Source organism: Rattus norvegicus, chromosome 20, assembly GCF_036323735.1.
Source record: "Rattus norvegicus strain BN/NHsdMcwi chromosome 20, GRCr8, whole genome shotgun sequence".
NCBI classification, from domain to species: domain Eukaryota; kingdom Metazoa; phylum Chordata; class Mammalia; order Rodentia; family Muridae; genus Rattus; species Rattus norvegicus.
In genome coordinates, this window is record NC_086038.1 from 6,438,016 (window position 1) to 6,457,580 (window position 19,565).

At 49.7% G+C, this 19,565-nt stretch overlaps 1 long non-coding RNA gene across 1 annotated transcript; it reads right to left on the reverse strand.

Annotated features, from left to right (window-relative positions):
• Positions 1 to 1,376: 1,376 nt before the first annotated feature.
• Positions 1,377 to 3,457, reverse strand: LOC134483862 (uncharacterized). Its single transcript, XR_010061008.1, has 2 exons — positions 3,343 to 3,457; positions 1,377 to 1,821 (listed from the first exon to the last, which is right to left on the reverse strand). It is a non-coding gene; the product is annotated as an uncharacterized LOC134483862 (long non-coding RNA).
• Positions 3,458 to 19,565: the final 16,108 nt, after the last annotated feature.

A 19,565-nucleotide genomic window follows, 5' to 3' on the forward strand; every position in this document is an offset into this window, starting at 1 on the left:
GAGCCTGGATGCAGAGTCTGAAGCAGAGGTCATTGCTTTCCGTGGCGTGTTTTATTATGCCATCCGGGACCATCTGCCCTGGGCTGGCACTGCCGGAAGTGAGCTGGGCCCTTCCGCATTGATCACTGATCAAGAAAATGGCGCACGCACAGGCTTGTCCACAGGCCAAGCTGAGGGAACTGTTTCCTCAAATCCAGGGGACTCGAGAGGTCTCAGGCTGACAACCAAACCTAGCCACGCAAGGTCCTATGTAGCCTGTAGGGGTTGGTCTGGTGCTGCTATGCATTCAAACGCCAAAACCCTGTATCCCCAAGATGATTATTCTCAGGTATACCAGCTTTTCTTGTGTAAACTCTGCCCTCCCCCAAGTTGTCCCTGATTGGCTAATGAAGATGCCTCCAGCCTATAGCTGGTCAGAAGAGAGGTAGGCGGGGCTGAGGGTCCCAGGCTTGGGGTCTCAGGCAGGGACCTCTAGGGGAGGAGAAAGAAGTTGCCCGAGGTAGGTGGATTGGGAATGCTTGGCTGTGGGCGCTGGCCTATTGGAAAGGGGTCGGGGGAGTCACAGTTCTGGAAAAATCTCTGCCCTCTAGTTTCCATGGGTCCCTGGAGAGACCCCCGAATGCCTGTGGGACATCCAGATTGGGGGGGGGACACTGGGATCCTGCTCCTCACAGCTCTGCCCCTGCCCCTGCCCCTGCGCTCTCCGGGACTAATCTCATTAGAGCTTTATCCCAGGTTTACAAGGCCCATCCCAGCAACCTGCTGGCCCCCCTTCCTGCCCCTAATCCCCATCTGGCCCCCTTCCTGAGTCTCATCTGCCTCTGTACTCTCAGATGATGGGGGGCAGGGTCGCGGGTAGGATGCCGGGTGTGTGTGTGTCTCCTCCACCTTCTTTGAGAACAACACCCATCCCCTACTTGTAGCTGTGATCTGGGTCCCTGGGTGACCGCCAACCCTGATCCATGGCCACTTCTTGTCCCACTCCCTGCCTCAGAGGTCCCTGTTCTTTCTGCTGTGGCTTCATTTGCTCCTCCTTTGGCTAACTCCACTCCCAAGGTCAGACTTGGGGCTGACACAGTGGGGCCCGCACCTCACCTTTGGATGGCTCTGCCCACTCCACCGGCATCCTCAGCTGCAACCACTGGACTCGTATCCCCACTCCTGGCTTCCAGTGGTTTGAGCCCTCGCCCATTTTGGGTTTAGCCTGCTGGAGTTTTTTTTTTTTTTTTTTTTTTTTTTTGGTTCTTTTTTTTTTTTTCGGGGCTGGGGACCGAACCCAGGGCCTTGCGCTTCCTAGGTAAGCGCTCTACCACTGAGCTAAATCCCCAGCCCCCCCCTGCTGGAGTTCAAAAGAACAACCGAAGCAGTCACCAGAGTCCAGCGAGGCAAGATCTGTATTTGAATCAGGCAGGACTGACCAATCAGGGACAACACCACCGTCTGTCTTTGGTTCTTTTTTTTTTTTTTTTTCCGGAGCTGGGGACCGGACTCAGGGCCTTGCGCCACCGTCTGTCTTTGAAGTTCATCTTAGTATTCAAGCAGATGACGAAACTTTGTCGTACCCAGGCCACTGCCGATCAATCATGGCGGCAGAACAGACTCAGAACTGAAAGGCGACCGGAAGAGAAACTGTACAGCGTTTTTAAAGGCCGGAACCCCAAAACTTAGGGGAGCAGGGCAGGCTGTAGCATTGTCCAATCACACTTCGAAATGAGGGGTTGAACAAGAAGTAAGCATCGGTGACTGGGCCTTATCCGGGTCACCTGGCTTCAGGATCCTTGACTAAGCTTTTGCAGGCGGGTCCCCTCCTGGACTTCTGGGCTGGAATTCAGAATGACAAGGGGACAAAGGAATGGGCAAACTGCACAGAGCCGATTAAGTCGTGACAGGCACTCTCCAGGGCCTCAGATAACTGGTAGCTTCCCTCTCTGCATTCTTTACTGGTTAACCGACAAACGGGAAACATGGCCGAACTCAAGCAACTGTCTCCTACCACTGTGCTTCTCTACCTCAAACCCTTCCGACATCCGGACACCAGAGCAGGTCAGAAGGCCAGCGGGAGAGAGGGCGTTGGGATCATTTGAATCTACTCCCTGCTGGTTGTGGTGTTGAGTTCCTTGGGGCAAGTCTGATCTCTGTCTCCTCAGGAGAGCTCCAGTTTCTTCTTTTCCCACAACCACTTGACAAAAAAACCTGTGGGAACTAGCAGGAGGAGCGGACACCCAGCCAAAAGAGTAAACTGACATCTAAGAAGAAAGACCCCCCCCCCCCGGGGTTGGGGATTTAGCTCAGTGATAGAGCGCTTGCCTAGCAAGCGCAAGGCCCTGGGTTCGGTCCCCAGCTCCGAAAAAAAGAACAACAACAACAACAACAAAAAAAAAAAAAAGAAGAAGAAGAAGAAGAAGAAGAAGAAGAAGAAGAAGAAGAAGAAGAAGAAGAAGAAGAAAGACCCCTCTAAATCTTTCTTCAGATACCCAAGAGTAGCAGGAACGGTGGGGCAACCTTTATTGAAACACCAGGGGTGGGGTGGGGGGCTCTATAGCCACAAAAGCATCTCCTGCAGGAGGACCTAATTCAGGACTGGCTGAGTGACCAAGGATTGCTGGCGCAGACAATGCCAGCCAATCAGGAACCGCTGTTTAGAAGAGATGGTTGCTGGGGACCAATGGGGTATTAAAGGCGCTTACAGCAGTGTTTCTCACCTGCTCCCAGAGTCTGTCCCTGACTCTGCACCACCTCACCTCCAACCCCACCAAGGGCAGGTAGGGTCAGGTGGCAAGTAGTCCAAGGTACAGTCAACACCTACGGAGCCGGGGTGATGACCCCCAACACTGACCTCACAAGTCAGTTCCCAATGGCGAGGAAAACTGTATTCGAGAGAGCTCTGCCCTTTGTGTGTTTCTTCTAGTAAAAACCCCCGATGCTAGAAGGGGATTCTTTCCTGGAGAGCGCATGAGAGCATGCGAGCATGAGTCTTTCAAGTAGGTGATGGTGCTCAGGAAAAGATAATGGAAGGCGCTCGCAAACTCCACCACAGAACACAGAAGTCGGGAAGAGGGAACGGAACATTCCCGGGACTTAAACTGCCTGCAGCTGACAGAATCACGCCTCTATATCCCACAGCTGGGCTTCAAACAAAACACGTTTACATAGCTGTTTTCGTTAGGGTTTTCCTGCTGTGAACAGACGCCTTGAGGAAGGCAACTCTTCCCCCCCTCTCCCCCCCCCCCCCGGAGCTGGGGACCGAACCCAGGGCCTTGCGCTTCCTAGGCAAGCGCTCTACCCCTGAGCTAAATCCCCAACCCGAGGAAGGCAACTCTTATTTAATTGGGGCTGGCTTACAGGTTCAGAGGTTCAATCCATTATCATTAAGATGGGAGCTTGGCAGCATCCAGGCAGGCATGGTGTAGGCGAAGCTGAGAGTTCTACATCTTCATCTGAAGGCTGCTAGAAGACTGGATTCTAGGCAGCTAGGATGAGGGTCTTAAAGCCCACGCCCACAGTGACACACCCACTCTAGCAAGCCACACCCACTCCAACAAGGGCACGCCCACTCCAACAAGGGCACGCCCACTCCAACAAAGCCGCACTTCCTAGCGGTGCCACTCCCTGTGCGGAGCTTATGCAAACAGTCACAATAGCACAAGTGGGTCTTTTAGGAAATCGAAACTCTGACCCATGCATGGTTCGTCATCTGAGGTCTTGGGGCTACAAGGTCCTAGCAAGCTGACCGGAATGCCCGGTGGCCCCTCATTCTACAGTCAATGCTCTTTTTCTCACGGGGACCACCTGGGTTTAAGTGGGTGGAGAAACAGACTTATCCCGGACTGGTTCTGCGATTTAAGTCACAACATAGAGGGGTGCGCGTGCAGCAGGCTGAGGAGCGACCGTGGCCATTTTTTTCAGCCACCTTATACTACAGCAGCCTGTGCCCTCTGAGGAGGCATCGGCTGTGTGCTTTGCAGATGAGTGTAGCTAGGATCTAGTAATTCTGGTCAGGGGAGATGAGGACCTACTGTGTCCCTGAGACTTTGTAGAGAAAGCCAGATTTGGAATGCATACTTGAAATCCTAGCACTGGGGAGGCTGAGGCAGGAGGATTTCTGTAAGTTGAAGGTCAGCTTGGGCTATGTAGTGAGTTCTAAGTCAGCCTGAGATTTAATATAACCCAGCACTCGCGAGGCAGGGGCAGGCAGATCTCCAAGTGTGAGGTCAGCCTTGTCTACAGAGTGAGTTCCAGGACAGCCAGGGCTACACAGTGAGATCATGTCTTCAAAACAAAACAAAACAAAACAAAAGACTCTGCTTCAAAACGAAACACAAAAACCAAACCCCAAACCAACAACCATAAAAAGATCCAAGGAAGTTATAAAGAGAAAAGCATAGTTAGTGTGAAGAGAGGTGGGGCGTGGATTTGTGACTTGTACGTCTCTTGCTCGTGGAACGTCCCAGAAGGCACCCAGCATTCCAGATTTGTGAAGGAGGCCTGGGGAGACGGCCCAGATGGCAAAGTGCTTCCTGTACTGACAGGAGGATCTTAGCACCTCATAAAGAGCTGGGTGTGAGTTGGAGCAGAGGCCAGGGTGCAGGGCTCACCAACAATCTGAGTGCAAGGTTCCAGGTTCATTTCATTTAGTTACTTGATGGTGTATGAGAGTATGTGAGAAAGAGAGAGAGAGAGAGAGAGAGAGAGAGAGAGAGTTTGTGTGTGTGTGTGTGTGTGTGTGTGAGAGTGTCTGAGTGTGAGTGTATGTGTGGATGAGGATCTGTGTATGGGTGTCTGTATGTGTGGTGTGAGTGTGTGTGTGTATTGTGGTGTGTGTGCGCATGTGTATGAGTGTGTATATGGTGTGAGTGTATGTATGTGCTTGTGTGTGTACTATGTGAGTGTATGTGTATGAATGTGTGTGTGTGGTTTGAGCGTATGTGAGTTTGTAGGTGTGTGTATGCGTGTGAGAGTGTATGAGTGTGTAAGTGTATGTATGTAAGTGTGTATGTGTGGTGGGAATGAGTGTATTGTGTTTGTATGTGTGTGTGAGTGTATGTGAGTGTGTGTGTGAGTATACTGTGTGAGTGTGTGTGAGTATATTGTGTGAGTGTGAATGTGTGAGAATGTATTGTTGTATGTGTGTGTCAGTGTGTGTTTGCATGAGTGAGTGTGAGTTTGTGAATGTGTGTGAGTGTTCAGGTGTGCACACACAGGTTCGGCCCATTTTCCCAACCATCTTTTGAAAGCAGTGGGAACAGCTCCCAGAACTGGGAGGCTGAGGCAGAGAATTGAGAGTTCCAGACTGAAGCTGAGAGACTGAGAGACGTTGTTGTGAACTCTGCCTGCTCTCCCAGAGGACCTGCGCTCTGTCCCCAGCGCCCGTAACTTTAGCTCTAGGAGATTCAACACCTACCTCTGAGGACGCCTGCATGTACATGTCACATAAATAAAAATCAGTGTTACAGAAAAAGAGTTCTGGGTTATCCTCAGCTACACAGAGTTTGAGGTCATCCTGGTCTACATGAGACCCTGCCTCAAAACAACAACAGGTTAAGGAAAGATGGCTCGTAACCCTCCCTAACGTCAGTTCCACGGATCCAGCACCCTCTTCTCACCTTCTTGGGTACTTGTTTGCACATGGAATACACACACACACATATACACACACACATACACATATACACACACATACACATATACACACACATACACATATACACACACATACACATACACCCATACATGCAGGCAAACACAAAGAAAGAAATCTAATAGCAACACAGTTGAAATTTGGGAGCCATTGCACTAAGCCGGCTGAAGGATTGATTACTGGCCTCCTACCCAAACTGCGTCTTCTTTTTTTTTTTTTTTTTTTTTTTTTTTTTTTAAATGTGCAGAGAGAGGAATCTTTTTTTTTTATTTATTCATTTATTATATATAAGTACACTGTAGCTGTCTTCAGACACACCAGAAGAGGGCATCGGATCCCATTACAGATGGTTGTGAGCCACCATGTGGTTGCTGGGAATTGAACTCATGACCTCTGGAAGAGCAGTCAGTGCTCTTAACCGCTGAGCCATCTCTCCAGCCCCAAACTGCGTCTTCTAATCCACAAACACAGGGTAACTCCCGAAAGTTCTGGCCTGTGGTCCCTGAGACTGTGCTTTGTAGCTCCTCGAGAACATCTCCACACAGGGTTTTTGACTCTGAGCCTGAATATTTTATGCTGTTTCCCTTCCTGTGGGCCGTGATGAACCCAAGGGCTCACACGCCAGAGTGCTCAGCCCCAGAGCGCTACCCACGGCTCTGCCTTTCTGTGTTTTACTGAGCATGCGTGTGGTGGATATGTTTGCCCGCCATGCAGAGGACATCTGGGTGTCTTCCTCTATTGTCTGCCACCTTCAGCTGCCAACACTAGAGTACGGGGGCATGCAGCTAGTGCCCCACGGTGTGGGGTCATACGATGAACTTGAGCTCCTTTTCCTAGCTCATAGCCACCATTGTAATTTATGCCTCATGAAGCCAGGCTGGACTCACCCTGTGGCTAGGCACAACCTTGAACTTCCCAATCCCTGACTACATTTCCCCGGGTGGGACTGTGGGGTTGTGATGCCATACCTGGCTCCAGAATGGTTTATTATTATTATTATTATTATTATTATTATTATTATTATTATTTCTTTTATGTATGTGAGTACACTGTCGCTGTTTTCAGACACACCAGAAGAGGGCATCACATCCCATGACAGATGGCTGTGAGCCACCATGTAGTGGCTGGGATTTGAACTCAGGACCTCTGGAAGAGCAGTCAGTGCTCTAACCACTGAACCACCTCTCCAGCCCCTCCGGAATGGTTTTGTTAATTGCTTTTTTATTCTGGATTGTCCATTCCTAGCACATAGAGAACCCTGATCCTCTGCCTCCGCTCTCAGGTGCTGGGATTGGATTGCAGGTGCCACTGTGAACAGCCCAGAGCTTTTTTTTTCTTTTTCTTTTTTTTTTTTAAGATTTATTTATTTTTTTATGTAAGTACACTATTGCTGTCTTCAGACACACTAGAAAAGGGCATCAGATCCCATAACAGACAGCTGTGAGCCACCATGTGGTTGCTGGGAATTGAACTCAGGACCTCTGGAAGAGCAGTCAGTGCTCTTAACCGCTGAGCCATCTCTCCAGCCCGCTTTTTTTTTTAAAGAAATATTTTTATTTATATGAGTACACTGTAGCTGACACAGCAGAAGAGGACATCAGATCCCATTACAGATGGTTGTGAGCCACCATGTGGTTGCTGGGAATTGAACTCAGGACCTCTGGAAGAGCAATCAGTGCTCTTAACCACTGAGCCATCGCTCCAGCCCAGCCCAGAGCTTTTTGATAGGCTCTGGATATCCGGAATATATATATATATATATATATATATATATATATATATATTCCTTCTGCGCTCTGCCTGTATGCATGTATGTACGTGTAGCACGTGTGCCTGATGTACTATCAGATCCTCTGGAACAAGGGTTATAGACAGTTATGAGCAGCCACGTAGGTGCTGAGAATCGAACTCGGGTCTTCGGCAAAAAAGACGTGCTCTGCTCTTAACTACAAGGAATTTCTTCAGCCCCCTCGTGGTGTATTGTGGTACTGGGTGAGTGCTGGGAATTGAACTTGGGCCTTCCAGAAGAGCAGCTAATTCCTAACTGCTGAGCCACCTCCAGCTCCCGAGGGATATTTCTGATAGACACACGGCTAGCGTGGTACAGGCTACCCTTCCAGACCCCTGTGCGGCTGGACAGGCACAGCCTTAAAGTCTGACCACTGAGTGTGGGGAGAGGCGACTACGAAGTAGCAAGCTGTGCTGCGCACATTAGACAGCCTGGCCAAGATATTCCGCGTGACTCCCACAAGGGGGCAGCACTGAGTGCCTGAAAGACTGATTGGTCCTTCACAGAAAAGCATTTACATACTGGTTTAGTAGTCCTCTGCGGTCTTTCTGGGGTCCCTCTTTGGTTCTTCATGTGTCACTTAATTCCCAGGCTGGCAGTGGCTGCTCCTCCCGGGAGAGCGCTAGCTGGCAAGAGCGACAAAATTACAGGCAGGGGTGACATGTTAGAGCCTCCCTCAGCACCCTGACCCAGAAGCTTCTGCTCATCTGCATCTGAACCCTTCCGCCCTTTCTGGACTCCACCAGTCACAGCCCTCTCTCAGCTGACTTGGTGCGCCTGGGTGCATAGGTCTCTGTCCTCTGCTGCAGGGTCTCCTCAGTGTCCACTTCCACACTGGGCAGTGCTTTGTGTGCTGGTCCAGCCCCTCACACCATTACTCCACTGGAGGGTCTTGGCTCTGGAGAGATGCTTGGCTGTTAAGAGCCATGGTTGCTCTCCCAGTGGCCCCAGTCTTGGTCCCTATGGCAGCTCGCGGTAACTCCAGTCTCAGGAAGATCCTTTCTTTCTTTTTGCCTCCAAGGGCACCAGGCACATGCGCGGTAAACAGACATACACAGGGCAATGAATTGTTAACCTGCCCGGAGCTCCCTGGAGTGATTACACCCGCCAGAGTTCTTTGGATTCACAAATGACAGACAGACAGACAGGCAGGCAGACAGACACACACACAGCCTTTATATTTTGATATACCTTGACTAGCACTTCCAAAACCTCCTGCGGCTAGCATACACTTCCCCCCAGTATTCCTGAGTTAACACTTTCTAAATCTCTGTTTTATCTTTGCTGCCCTGTTTCCGTCTGGGCAGCCCTCCCATGGGACCGCTTTCCCTGGGCACCTACATTGCTGGATAATTTCTCTCCTGCGGCTCTTAAATCTGATCTTTCTGTTTCTGCGACATGGTGATTCCGTTCCTTCTCTCCTCCGAATTTCTAGCCTGGGAATCCTAAACGTCTCGTCTCTTTCACCTTGCCCCAGCCATCGGCCATTGGCCGTTGGCTCTTTATGGGTTAATCAAAAACCAACTGGGGACAAGGACCCTCAGCAATAGAAATGCAGATTCCCATATGATTTTGGGAGCTGAATTAAGACAGAGCATTAGAACCAACCCCCAACACTCATCAGGATAAAATAAATGAAATTAAAAATGAATAAAAGATCTCTCAGGGGCTGGAGAGATGGCTCAGAGGTGAGTGGCAGTTTCTCTCGCAGAGAACCAGAGTTTAGTTTCTAGCGCCCACATGGCGTGGCTCACAACCAAGCCTTCCGGTGATCCAACATCCTTCTCAGACCTCTGTAATGTTTATGCTCATGTGGCAGGAGCAGGTGCTGTGGGTACACACACACACACACACACACACACCACACACAGACACACACACACCACACAGACACACACTGACACACACACAGACACACAGACACAGACATACATACAGACACACACACACACACACCACACAGACACACACACAGACACACACACATAGACACACACACATACACACACACAGATACACAGACACACACAGACACACACAGACACACACACAAACACGCACAGACACACACACACACACACACACACAGGCGCACACACTTTTGCTTTTCCTCCAGTACTCTTTATTATTAACTGATCATCAACCATGCACAATAAATACACATGAAAATAGAATGTTCCTCATGTATGCCAAACAACCACATACTCCATCATGTACTACATCACAAATATTGGACAACCACATACTCCACCCACTTGAGCCACCCACCCTTCAGGGTTCTTCCATTCTGTCACCCCAGATTGGCTCCTCTGCTCTTGAGGACTGCAATCGAATGTGGCCCATTCTACAGAATATACTATCGAGTCTGTGTTCTTTCACCCTATGCCAGTGAAATCTCAGGTGTTAGGTGTTGCACTCTGCACAGAAGGCACGGAGTGCTGGCTATGCCAGTGTGGCTCCATTTTCCTGCTGGTGGATGCTTCGGTTTCTCCTGGCTGAGTATAGTTTTAGTATTATTTATTTAGAGACAGGGTCTCAATATGTAGTCTTGGAATTTGCACCATAAGCAGGCTGTCCTTGAGCTCAGAGACCCACCTGCCTCTGCCTCCTGAGCGCTGGGATTTATTTAAGGGGAGAGCCACCATGCCAGGCTAGAAGAAAGTGTGGAATAGTTCACGAAGCTGTCCATGCAGCTGTTCATGCAGTGGTATCTTTTTTTTTTTCTTTCTTTTTTTTTCGGAGCTGGGGACCGAACCCAGGGCCTTGTGCTCGCTAGGCAAGCGCTCTACCGCTGAGCTGAATCCCCAACCCGTGGTATCTTTTTTTAAAAGCTTTTTAAAAACATTGCATCTTATTTTGTGTGTGTGTGTCTATGTGTGTGTGAGTGAGCTTGTGTGTGTATGAGTTTGTGTGAGTGTATGTGTGAGTTTGTGTGTGTTTGTGGGAGTGTGTGTGTATCTGCGTGTGCATGAGTTTGTGTGAGTGTGTGTGTGTCTGTGTGTGGTGTGTGAGTTTGTGCGAGTGTGTATATGTGAGTGTGTGCGTGTCTGTGTGTGTGAGTATGTGTGAGTTTGTGTGAATGTGTGTGTGTCTGTGTGTGTGGGAGTGTGTGTCTGTGTGAGTGTGTGTGAGTGTGTAAGTGTGAGTGTGTGTGTTTGTGTGTGTATGAGTTTGTGTGTGTGTGTTTGTGGGAGTGTGTGTGTATCTGTGTGTGTATGAGTTTGTGTGAGTTTGTGTGTGTGTGTTTGTGTGAGTGTGTGTGAGTGTGTGTGCCTATGTGTGTGTCTGTGTGTGGTGTGTGAGTTTGTGTGAGTGTGTGTGTCTGTGTGTGTGCGTGTGTGCGGGTCTGTGTGTGTATGTGTGAGTTTGTGTGTGTGTATGAGTGTGTGTCTGTGTGTGTCTTTGTGAGTGTGTGTGTCTGTGTGAGTGTGTGTGAGTGTGTCTGTGTGAGTGTGTGAGTCTGTGTGAGTGTGTGTGTGTGTGTGTTTCTGTGTGTCTGTGTGTACGCACATGTGAAGGTCAGAAGACAACTCGCAGGAGCCAGTTTTCTCCTTCTACCATTGTGGAAGCAGAGATCAATCGCAGGCCATTGGTCTTGGCTGCAGGCTCCTTTACCCACTGAACCATCCGGCCACCCTGGCATCTCTTAGTAACTGGCATTTGGAGCGTTTGAAAACTTCTCTTCATGGGAGGAAAGGGGAAATAGGAAGCTTACTCCTGGTGAGTTATGACATTGCTGACTGTAGGTACCTGGGGCACAAGTACCTGGTGCTATTTTTGTCATCAAGACCTGAAGGACTGACGATGGCTTGTGGATGGCCTGTCACCTCTAAGGGGTGACTATCTCTGAGACAGCCTCCTGAGGTGTCCTTCTGCTGTCTGGAAAAATCTTGGCGTTTCCATGCAGGGCCAAACCCCTCATTTCCATCCTCAGTCTGAACACTTCCTGGGGCCAGTCACCCCTTTTGTGTGGCTCTCTGGGAGTTTCCCTTTGAACTGCTGTTCTCTGGGGTTGGCATGTCTGTGCCTGACCCCACAGGCATGAGTCCCCATGGGACTCCCTCACTACCGGATGGACCATCTGCCAGGTGAGGTCTGGAACCAGGTCACTGGGGCAAGGGAAGGGGTCAGGGATCCACAGCAAATCCAGCCTCCAGGGCTGTTTTGGCAGCTTGCAGCCTTCAGACAGCTCTCCCACCCCAACTGTTCCCTTCTTTTCCTCACCTTCAGGGCAGGGGAGGCTAGGGCACACCAGGACAGGACAGCCAGTCCCTTCAGGCCACAAAACCCATCCACCAAAATCCCCATCAATCTTCAGCACTGAGGGCTCCAGACTCTGCCTGCCCCACCCACCCCTCCTTTTCCCTCTCACTCTCTGCCCAACCTTTGTCCCTTTCTCACCCCCCAAATGACATTGCTTCCCAGTCTTGGGATTAAACCCATGCACCCCCCTCCCCATGTCTGGCTTGGGTTTTCTTTTTCTTTCTTTCTTTTTTTTTTTTTTTCTTTTCTTTTTTCCAGAGCTGGGGACCGAATGAGGGCCTTGCGCTTACTAGGCAAGCGCTCTACCTCTGAGCTAAATCCCCAACCCCCTTTCTATCTTTTTTAAGATTTATTTATTTATCATATATAAGTACACTGTAGCTGTCTTCAGACACACCAGAAGAGGGCATCGGATCCCATTACAGATGGTTGTGAGCCACCATGTGGTTGCTGGGGATTGAACTCAGGACCTCTGGAAGAGCAGTCAGTGCTCTAACCACTGAGTCATCCCTCTAGCCCCCAGCTGATTAAATCCTAAGGGACCATCTGTAGGGACCGAGGCAGGCGTGATCTCAGGTGCTTGCAGTAGTGAGTACATGGCTTGTGGAGCCTTTGAGAGCTAGAATATCAATCAGCTGGGTTGTTTTTCTTCTTTCCAAACCCTTGTTGTGGTGCACCTCTGCCCTTCCCCCTCTTGCACAGGCCTGCAGTGGAGTCCGAATAGAAAAGGGTGGCAGGGTTGACTCAGACACTCCTTTGATGTCCCCATCCCTAGCACACTGTTCAGTGGCACCTTGCTGTGCTGAACCGAAGGGTCCAGACTTCCACCCACCGCCTGGCCAGTCACACAGCAGGCTTACCCGGCAGGGCTTCCTTTGAGGTTGCCTACCTGGAATTACAGAAGTTGCCCAGCAGGCAGGGGAGGGCAGGGAGGACTGAGCTGGGGGTCCAGCAAAATACCTCAGAGCCTGGGCATCAGGTGGTGGCCACTGGTGGGACTGTGTGTGCCGCTGCAGCAGAGGGTAGAGTGAGAGGTTGGAGGAGAAGGGCAGGGAGAGGTGGGGCCTCTCTCCCTCCCTTCCAGGTGGGCAGCGGCGAGGCTCCATTCACTTGGTGACTTCCGGCTAGCTGCCTAGGGGCCCCCTGCGGGGTGCTGAAATCACCTTGTGGGTGGGGCAGCCACCGCCCTTCTGAGATCTGTGTCCGAGCATTAACTTGGTAGGCTGACCTCATCTCTATGGCTGCCTGGGCCCTCCCTGCAGTTTCCAGAAAACGAAGCCCTTTCCTGGAGTCCCCTAGCAAGACCAGCGATAAACACTCCTATCCCCAGATCTTTTGCTAGGATCTAAACTCGATACAAATGATCAAATGATTTGGTGTCTGCTGAGATTTAATATTTAAAAAAGCCCCAAACTCCATAGATGGGGGGGCAAAGACGGGAGGGACACCAAAGACAGAAATTCAAATCCAGATGTCCAAATAAAGGGGACCGGAGGGGCTGGAGAGATGGCTCAGCGGTTAAGAGCACTGACTGCTCTTCCAGAGGTCCTGAGTTCAATTCCCAGCAACCACACGGTGGCTCACGACCATCTGTGACGGGATCTGATGCCCTCTTCTGGTGTGTCTGAAGACAGCTACAGTGTACTTATATATAATAAATGAATAAATCTTCAAAAAAAAAAAAAAAAAAAGAGGGGACCGGAGAGATGGCTCACTAGTTAGGAGCTGGCTGGATGGCTGTAGCAGCATATGCCCCAAAACAAACAGAAAAGAAAAAAACTAGGCTCTGGCTGGTTCAGTGTCAGAGGGGTGATGGGGAGAAAGGAATGATGGGGAAAGAGATTTATTTTTTTCTACGATAGGATCTCATGCAGTCCAGGGTGGCCTTGGAGTTCTAACCCTCCTGCCCTCTCTGAAGGACTGAAACTTACTAATATGTTTGGCTAAAATTTGTTTGTTTGTCTTGTTTTGTTTTCTTCCAGACAGGGTTTCTTTGTGAGGTCCCAGCTGTCCTGGAACTCACTATGCAGACGGGGCCTTGAACTCAGAGATCTGCTTACTTCTGTCTCGGCAATGGGATTAAAGGTGTGCACCGTCCCCACCCTCACCCCATGCTTGGCTATTGAAATTACATACGTATGGGCTCAAATTATATCCTATTAAATTAAAATGTCAAGGGCTGGAGAGATGGCTCAGCGGTTAAGAGCACTGGTTGCTCCTGAGTTCAATCCCCAGCACCCACATGGTGGCTCACGACCATCTGTAATGGGATCTGACGCCCTCTTCTGTTGTGTCTGAACATATGTAAGATAAATCTTTTTAAGAAATTAAGATATTTAGGGGGTTGGGGATTTAGCTCAGGGGTAGAGCGCTTGCCTAGCAAGCGCAAGGCCCTGGGTTCGGTCCCCAGCTCCGAAAAAAAAAAGAAAAGAAAAAAAAATGCTACCCTGGGTCAGGGAGGTGGATCCCCCAAGTTGCCCTCTGACCTCCACACGTCCGCTGGGATGCACACCCACACATGTATACCCACAGCCAATATAAAATGCAAAACTAAAAGCTTTTAAAATGCCATGCAAAGGCGTGCACACGATCTTCTTAAAAGCGGATTCTCGGGGCTGGGGATTTAGCTCAGTGGTAGAGCGCTTACCTAGGAAGCGCAAGGCCCTGGGTTCGGTCCCCAGCTCCGAAAAAAAGAACCAAAAAAAAAAAAAAAAAAAAAAAAAAAAAGCGGATTCTCGGTGGGGCGGGGGGGGGGGGAGGAAGGGAACCATATGTGGCTGTGAAAAGTCTCAAAACATTTAAAATAAAGTAAGTCAAACAAAGAAAACCTATATGGCACGCACTCGAACCACAGTGGAATGAAATCAGATTGGTAACAAAAGGGAGGCAGGCGGTTAGAAAAGGATCGAATATGTGGGAAGTCAAGCAAGCTGAGGGTCAAAGAAAAATTATGAAGGAAATTAGAAAATACTTTGGGATGAATTAAGACAAAAACGCAGCCTGGAGACATGGCTCATTCGTTACAAGCACCGGCTGCTCTTGCAAAGGACCTGGGTTCGGTTCCTGGCACCCATGTGGCATTCCACAACTGTTTGTAACTCCAGCTCTAGGGGATCTGACTCCCTTCTGCCCTCCATGATACTGGGTACACACGTGGTGCACAGACATACGTGCAGGCAAAACTCGAAATAACAAATCTAAAGCAAAGACTGCACCACATGTACAGCCAGAGGGGAAGTTAGAGCTCCTAAGAAGCAAGATCTTGGGGCTAGGGAAATGCTGGTCTGTGTCCCTGATGCTACTGTTGCACTGTTCTTTCCAGCCTGTGTTGCAGCTCTTAGAAGACAGCTGCTCGTAGACAATGGAGTAAATCTCACACAAGCCTTTATTTCTTCGGGATAGGATCTTAAGCGCGGTCTGGGGTGGGTCGAGCAGCAGGTGTTTCCTATTGGCTTGGTCCGCGGTTAGGGATGCCTCGCTCACATGTGCAGGGGCTTTGTTCTCACGGTCCCCCACACCACAGGGAAATGATTGGGCAGTTAAGAGCTGGTACTGCTCTTTTGTTCTTTCTTTCTTTTCTTTTTCTTTCTTTCTTTCTTTTTTTTTTTTAAGATTTTATTATATATGACTACACTGTAGCTGTCTTCAGATTCACCAGAAGAGGGCATCGGATCCCATCACAGATGGTCGTGAGCCACCGTGTGGTTGCTGGGAATTGAACCCAGGACCTCTGGAAGAGCAGACAGTGCTCTTAACCTCTGAGCCATCTCTCCAGCCCCAGTACTGCTCTTTCAAAAGATCCAAATCTATTTCCCAGCATCCATGCACGGCAGCTCACAATTGTCTGCAAGTCTAAGGAATCTTATGCTTACTGTTGGCCCCTGGAGACAGCTGCACGCATGTGCATGTATGAGTGTGTGATCGTGTGTGTGAGCTCTCTCTCTGCCTCACTGTCTGTCCCTCTGTCTCTCTCTCTCTGTGTGGCAGTATCTAAGATTTCAGAAAAGGCAACAACTGTGCCCCCAGGGCACAATGATTGTCATTCACACCTGGCAACAGTATTTGCATGAAGAAAACAGGCAAGCTACTCACGTCCGATTGAATCTAAAAACTAAAATATTGAAGTAAGTGCTAAAGTGTCCACCTTGTGACCCCAGTGCTTGTGACTCAGGGCGAGAGGCTCTGTCACCATGGATTAGCTGGGAACGAAGAACGAGGCAGACATTTGACGTCAACTTCTGATCTCTACTCACTAGCACACCCATGCAAATGCGCCTCCACACCAGGTGCAAATGCAACTGCAAAACCAGACCAAACCAAAGTCACTTTCTGAAGTCAAACGTGTCCTGTCTGCCACATGAGGAGACGAGCATCTGTGGTTCAGTGCCCCTCCCTTTCCAGGCATTCCCAACACCCGTGTGCAGCGTCTCTGGTTGGGGCTGTGTGGCTTAGCAATGCTTAGCTGCTGTGTTTGCTGGGGGAGACAGGCTTCATCTCGTTATGGAAATTCTAAGCCCTCCAATATGCGTCCCAAGAGACTGTGTGGTTCGGAAAACAGGAGTGTGGACAAGCGGGGCGACTCTGTGAAAAAGACTAAGGAACAGGGGAGATGGCTCAGTTGGGAAGCACCTACTTCACACTAGGGACCCCAGCATAGTGCCACACCCTTGCTGGGTAGAGAGCCCCACATCTGAAACTGGAGTACTGGGGCTATGTAGACAGGTAGACCCTTGAACCTCATTGGCCAGCCAGCCCACCCGAATGGGTGAGCTTTGGTCCAGTGGGAGGACTGGTCTCATTCAACCATCAAAGACACCGGACATCAGCATCTGGTCTCACACACACACGTGGCCTCATGTGTGCACACACATACATACCACGCACACAGCACACACACACCACACTCACACATATACCACACCACACATGCACACACACACCCATACAAACATGAAATATACACCACACACGCCAAAGCCCATTACAGCCACTGAAAGTGAGTCAGTGAGTTTTCCTACACAGAGTTCTTTTTCTTTTCTTTTTTTTTTACTTCCAAACACGACCCTCAGTTTTTCCTTTGATAGGGTCTCAAGTGTCCCAGACCAGCTTTGAATTCCTGATTTCCCTGTGTCTGCATCCCAGGTTCTGGGGTGCCTGGTGTGCCGCCACACCCACCTGACTCTCCAATAGCAGCCTTTCTCGACTGTAGGCGAGGCAGACACGCAGCCTCCACCCACAGATAAAACCGTACAACGGACCATTCAGGTTTGGAACAGGAAATTCTGACACCTGCTACAACACGGAAACCTAACGCTTATGCGGAATAAACCAGTCACAGAGAGACAAGCAGGTACTGGGCTGGGGTGTGGCTCAGTAAGAAACCCTCCCTGGCAGGTGTGAGTTTGATACTCAGGACTGCAAAAGGGAACAGAGATAAATGCTGCGTGAGCTGCTCAGAGTGGCCAGCTCTGGAGGCATGGAGTTGTGGCAGCAGGGACTGTGTGAGGGCTTACGGTTTTTATTTTTTCTCTAAGATTTAGTTATTTGTTTTATGTATATGAGTACAACTGTCGCTGTCTTCAGACACACCAGAAGAGGTCATCAGATCCCATTACAGATGGTTGTGAGCCACCGTGTGGTTGCTGGGATTTGAACTCAGGACCTTTGGAAGAACAGTCTGTGCTCTTAACCACTGAGCCTTCTCTCCAGCCCAAGAACCTATGGTTTTTTTTTTTTTTTTGGAGCTGAGGACTGAACCCAGGGCCTTGAGCTTGCTAGGCAAGAGCTCTACCACTGAGCTAAATCCTCAACCCCGAACCTATGGTTTTAATGGTATAGTTGCAGAGTCAAGAGGAGAGTTTTGGAGACTGGTTGCACAACATTGAGAACACATTGAACTATTTTCTCTATTTTAGGGTTTTCTCTCTGTATAGCTCTGGCTGTTCTCAAACTCCGTAGACCAGGCTGGCCTCGAACTCAGAGATCCACCTGCCTCTGCCTCCTGAGTGCTGAGATTCAAGTCGTGTGCCACTGTGCTTGGCTTGGGGTTAAGATTTTTCTTTCCAGTTGTTTTTTAACTGAGGGTGTGAATGCCTTCGTGAGTCCCTGTGCTCACCTGTGTGCGGTCACCAGCAGAAGCAACGTAGCCTCTGCAAGTGGTCGCTCAGCTGGTTGTGGCTCTGAACCCAACAGGGGTTTCCTGCAAGAGCAGAAAACGCCCTGAACCGCAGTGCGGCCTTCCCAGCACTATGTTTTTCTTTGTTTGGATTAGTGTATATGGATTGTGTTTTAAATAATTTTTTGGTTTATCTTGTTTAAGTGTAAATGTCTTTGGAGGCCAGAGGACAATTGGCCAGTCTGTTCTTTCCTTCCATGCCCAGGCCTTGGGGACTGAACTCTGGTCTTCAGGTTTGGAAACAGGTACCTTTACCCACTGAGCAATCCTGCCAGCCCAGATTTAGATTTTTTAGATCGAAAGAACAATTAAGACTTCTCAGTGTATGAGCTGGAGAGACGGCTCAGTGGTTAAGAGCCCCGACTGCTCTTCCAGAGGTCCTGAGTTCAAATCCCAGCAACCACATGGTGGCTCACGACCATCTGTAATGAGATCCGATGCCCTCTTCTGGTGTGTCTGAAGACAGCTAGTGTATATATATATATACACACTGTATAATATATATAATAAATAAATCTTAAAAAAAAAAAGACTTCTCAGTGTGGCAACCTGGTCCCGAGCAGACTACAAAGCCTTCTGGGGACTCATGATTGGATCCCCATCTCTCCGTAAATACTAATAATTAATTTTTTTTATCTCTTTTCTTGGTCAGGAGCTTTACAGAGATTAACTCCAGGCTGTGTTATCATGTCTTGAAGCAAGAGTCATCCTAGGAAGATAATATTCCGAAGCAGACTTGGGCTAGAAATACTGAATTACCGTAAGAAAGGTCCAGAGGGGGCTGGGGATCTAGCTCAGTGGTAGAGCGCTTGCCTAGGAAGCACAAGGCCCTGGGTTCGGTCCCCAGCTCCGAAAAAAAGACCAAAAAAAAAAAAAAAAAGGTCCAGAGACTAGGTAAGTTTGTACCCTGTCGTCTGAGACACGCTGGTGCTGCTGGCCTGCAGTAATGCGATCTCACGTGAGAACCTTGAGGCAGCCACATCTTCCTGCATCTGGAAGGTCACCAGAGAGAGGCCCGAGTGCTTGCCTTGGGGCTTCAGGAAACGGCCATCGGTCCCCATTCCAGACTGACTTTGGGGCCGCTTTCCCACTGCTGTCCACTGCAGCTGACTCCATGGAGCACTCAGTACGTGGATCAGGTTGGCCAGGCACATGTAGATCTGCTAGTGTCTGCCTCATGAAAGCTGGATTTAAAGGCTCTGTCAGAGCTGTTCTCTCTGTCCAGATGTAGAGCTGGGGCCTGCACAGCCAAGCTGGTGGCTTTGGATTTTCTGGGTTGAAGCTGGTTCAAATTCAATTGGCTTCATCGTCAGTGTTAGGTGTCTAAAGTCACAGGGTTCTGATGTGCCACAGTGAGGGAGCACTTGAGAGCACTGCTAAGGCCGTGTGTGGACACAGCTCACTGGTCAGCATGCCTTGGAAGGCAGGCACACGGTGCTTCTGAAGGGCAGCCCGGGGCGGCGTTTCAGGCAGGACTCACCCACCCCAAGCTGCTTACACAAGGTGGGACCGGCCTGCTGAGGCGCCGCACGTGCTTTTAATTCCAGCACTTCGGAGGCAGAAGAAGGTGGAGCTCCGAGTTCAAGGCCAGCCCCGAATGTCTCAACATCTTAGGCCCGCAGAGCACGCGTAGCCAGGACTCTGGACCTCCAGGTAAAACACATCGAGCACAGGCTACCACCTGAGACGGCCACTTGTTT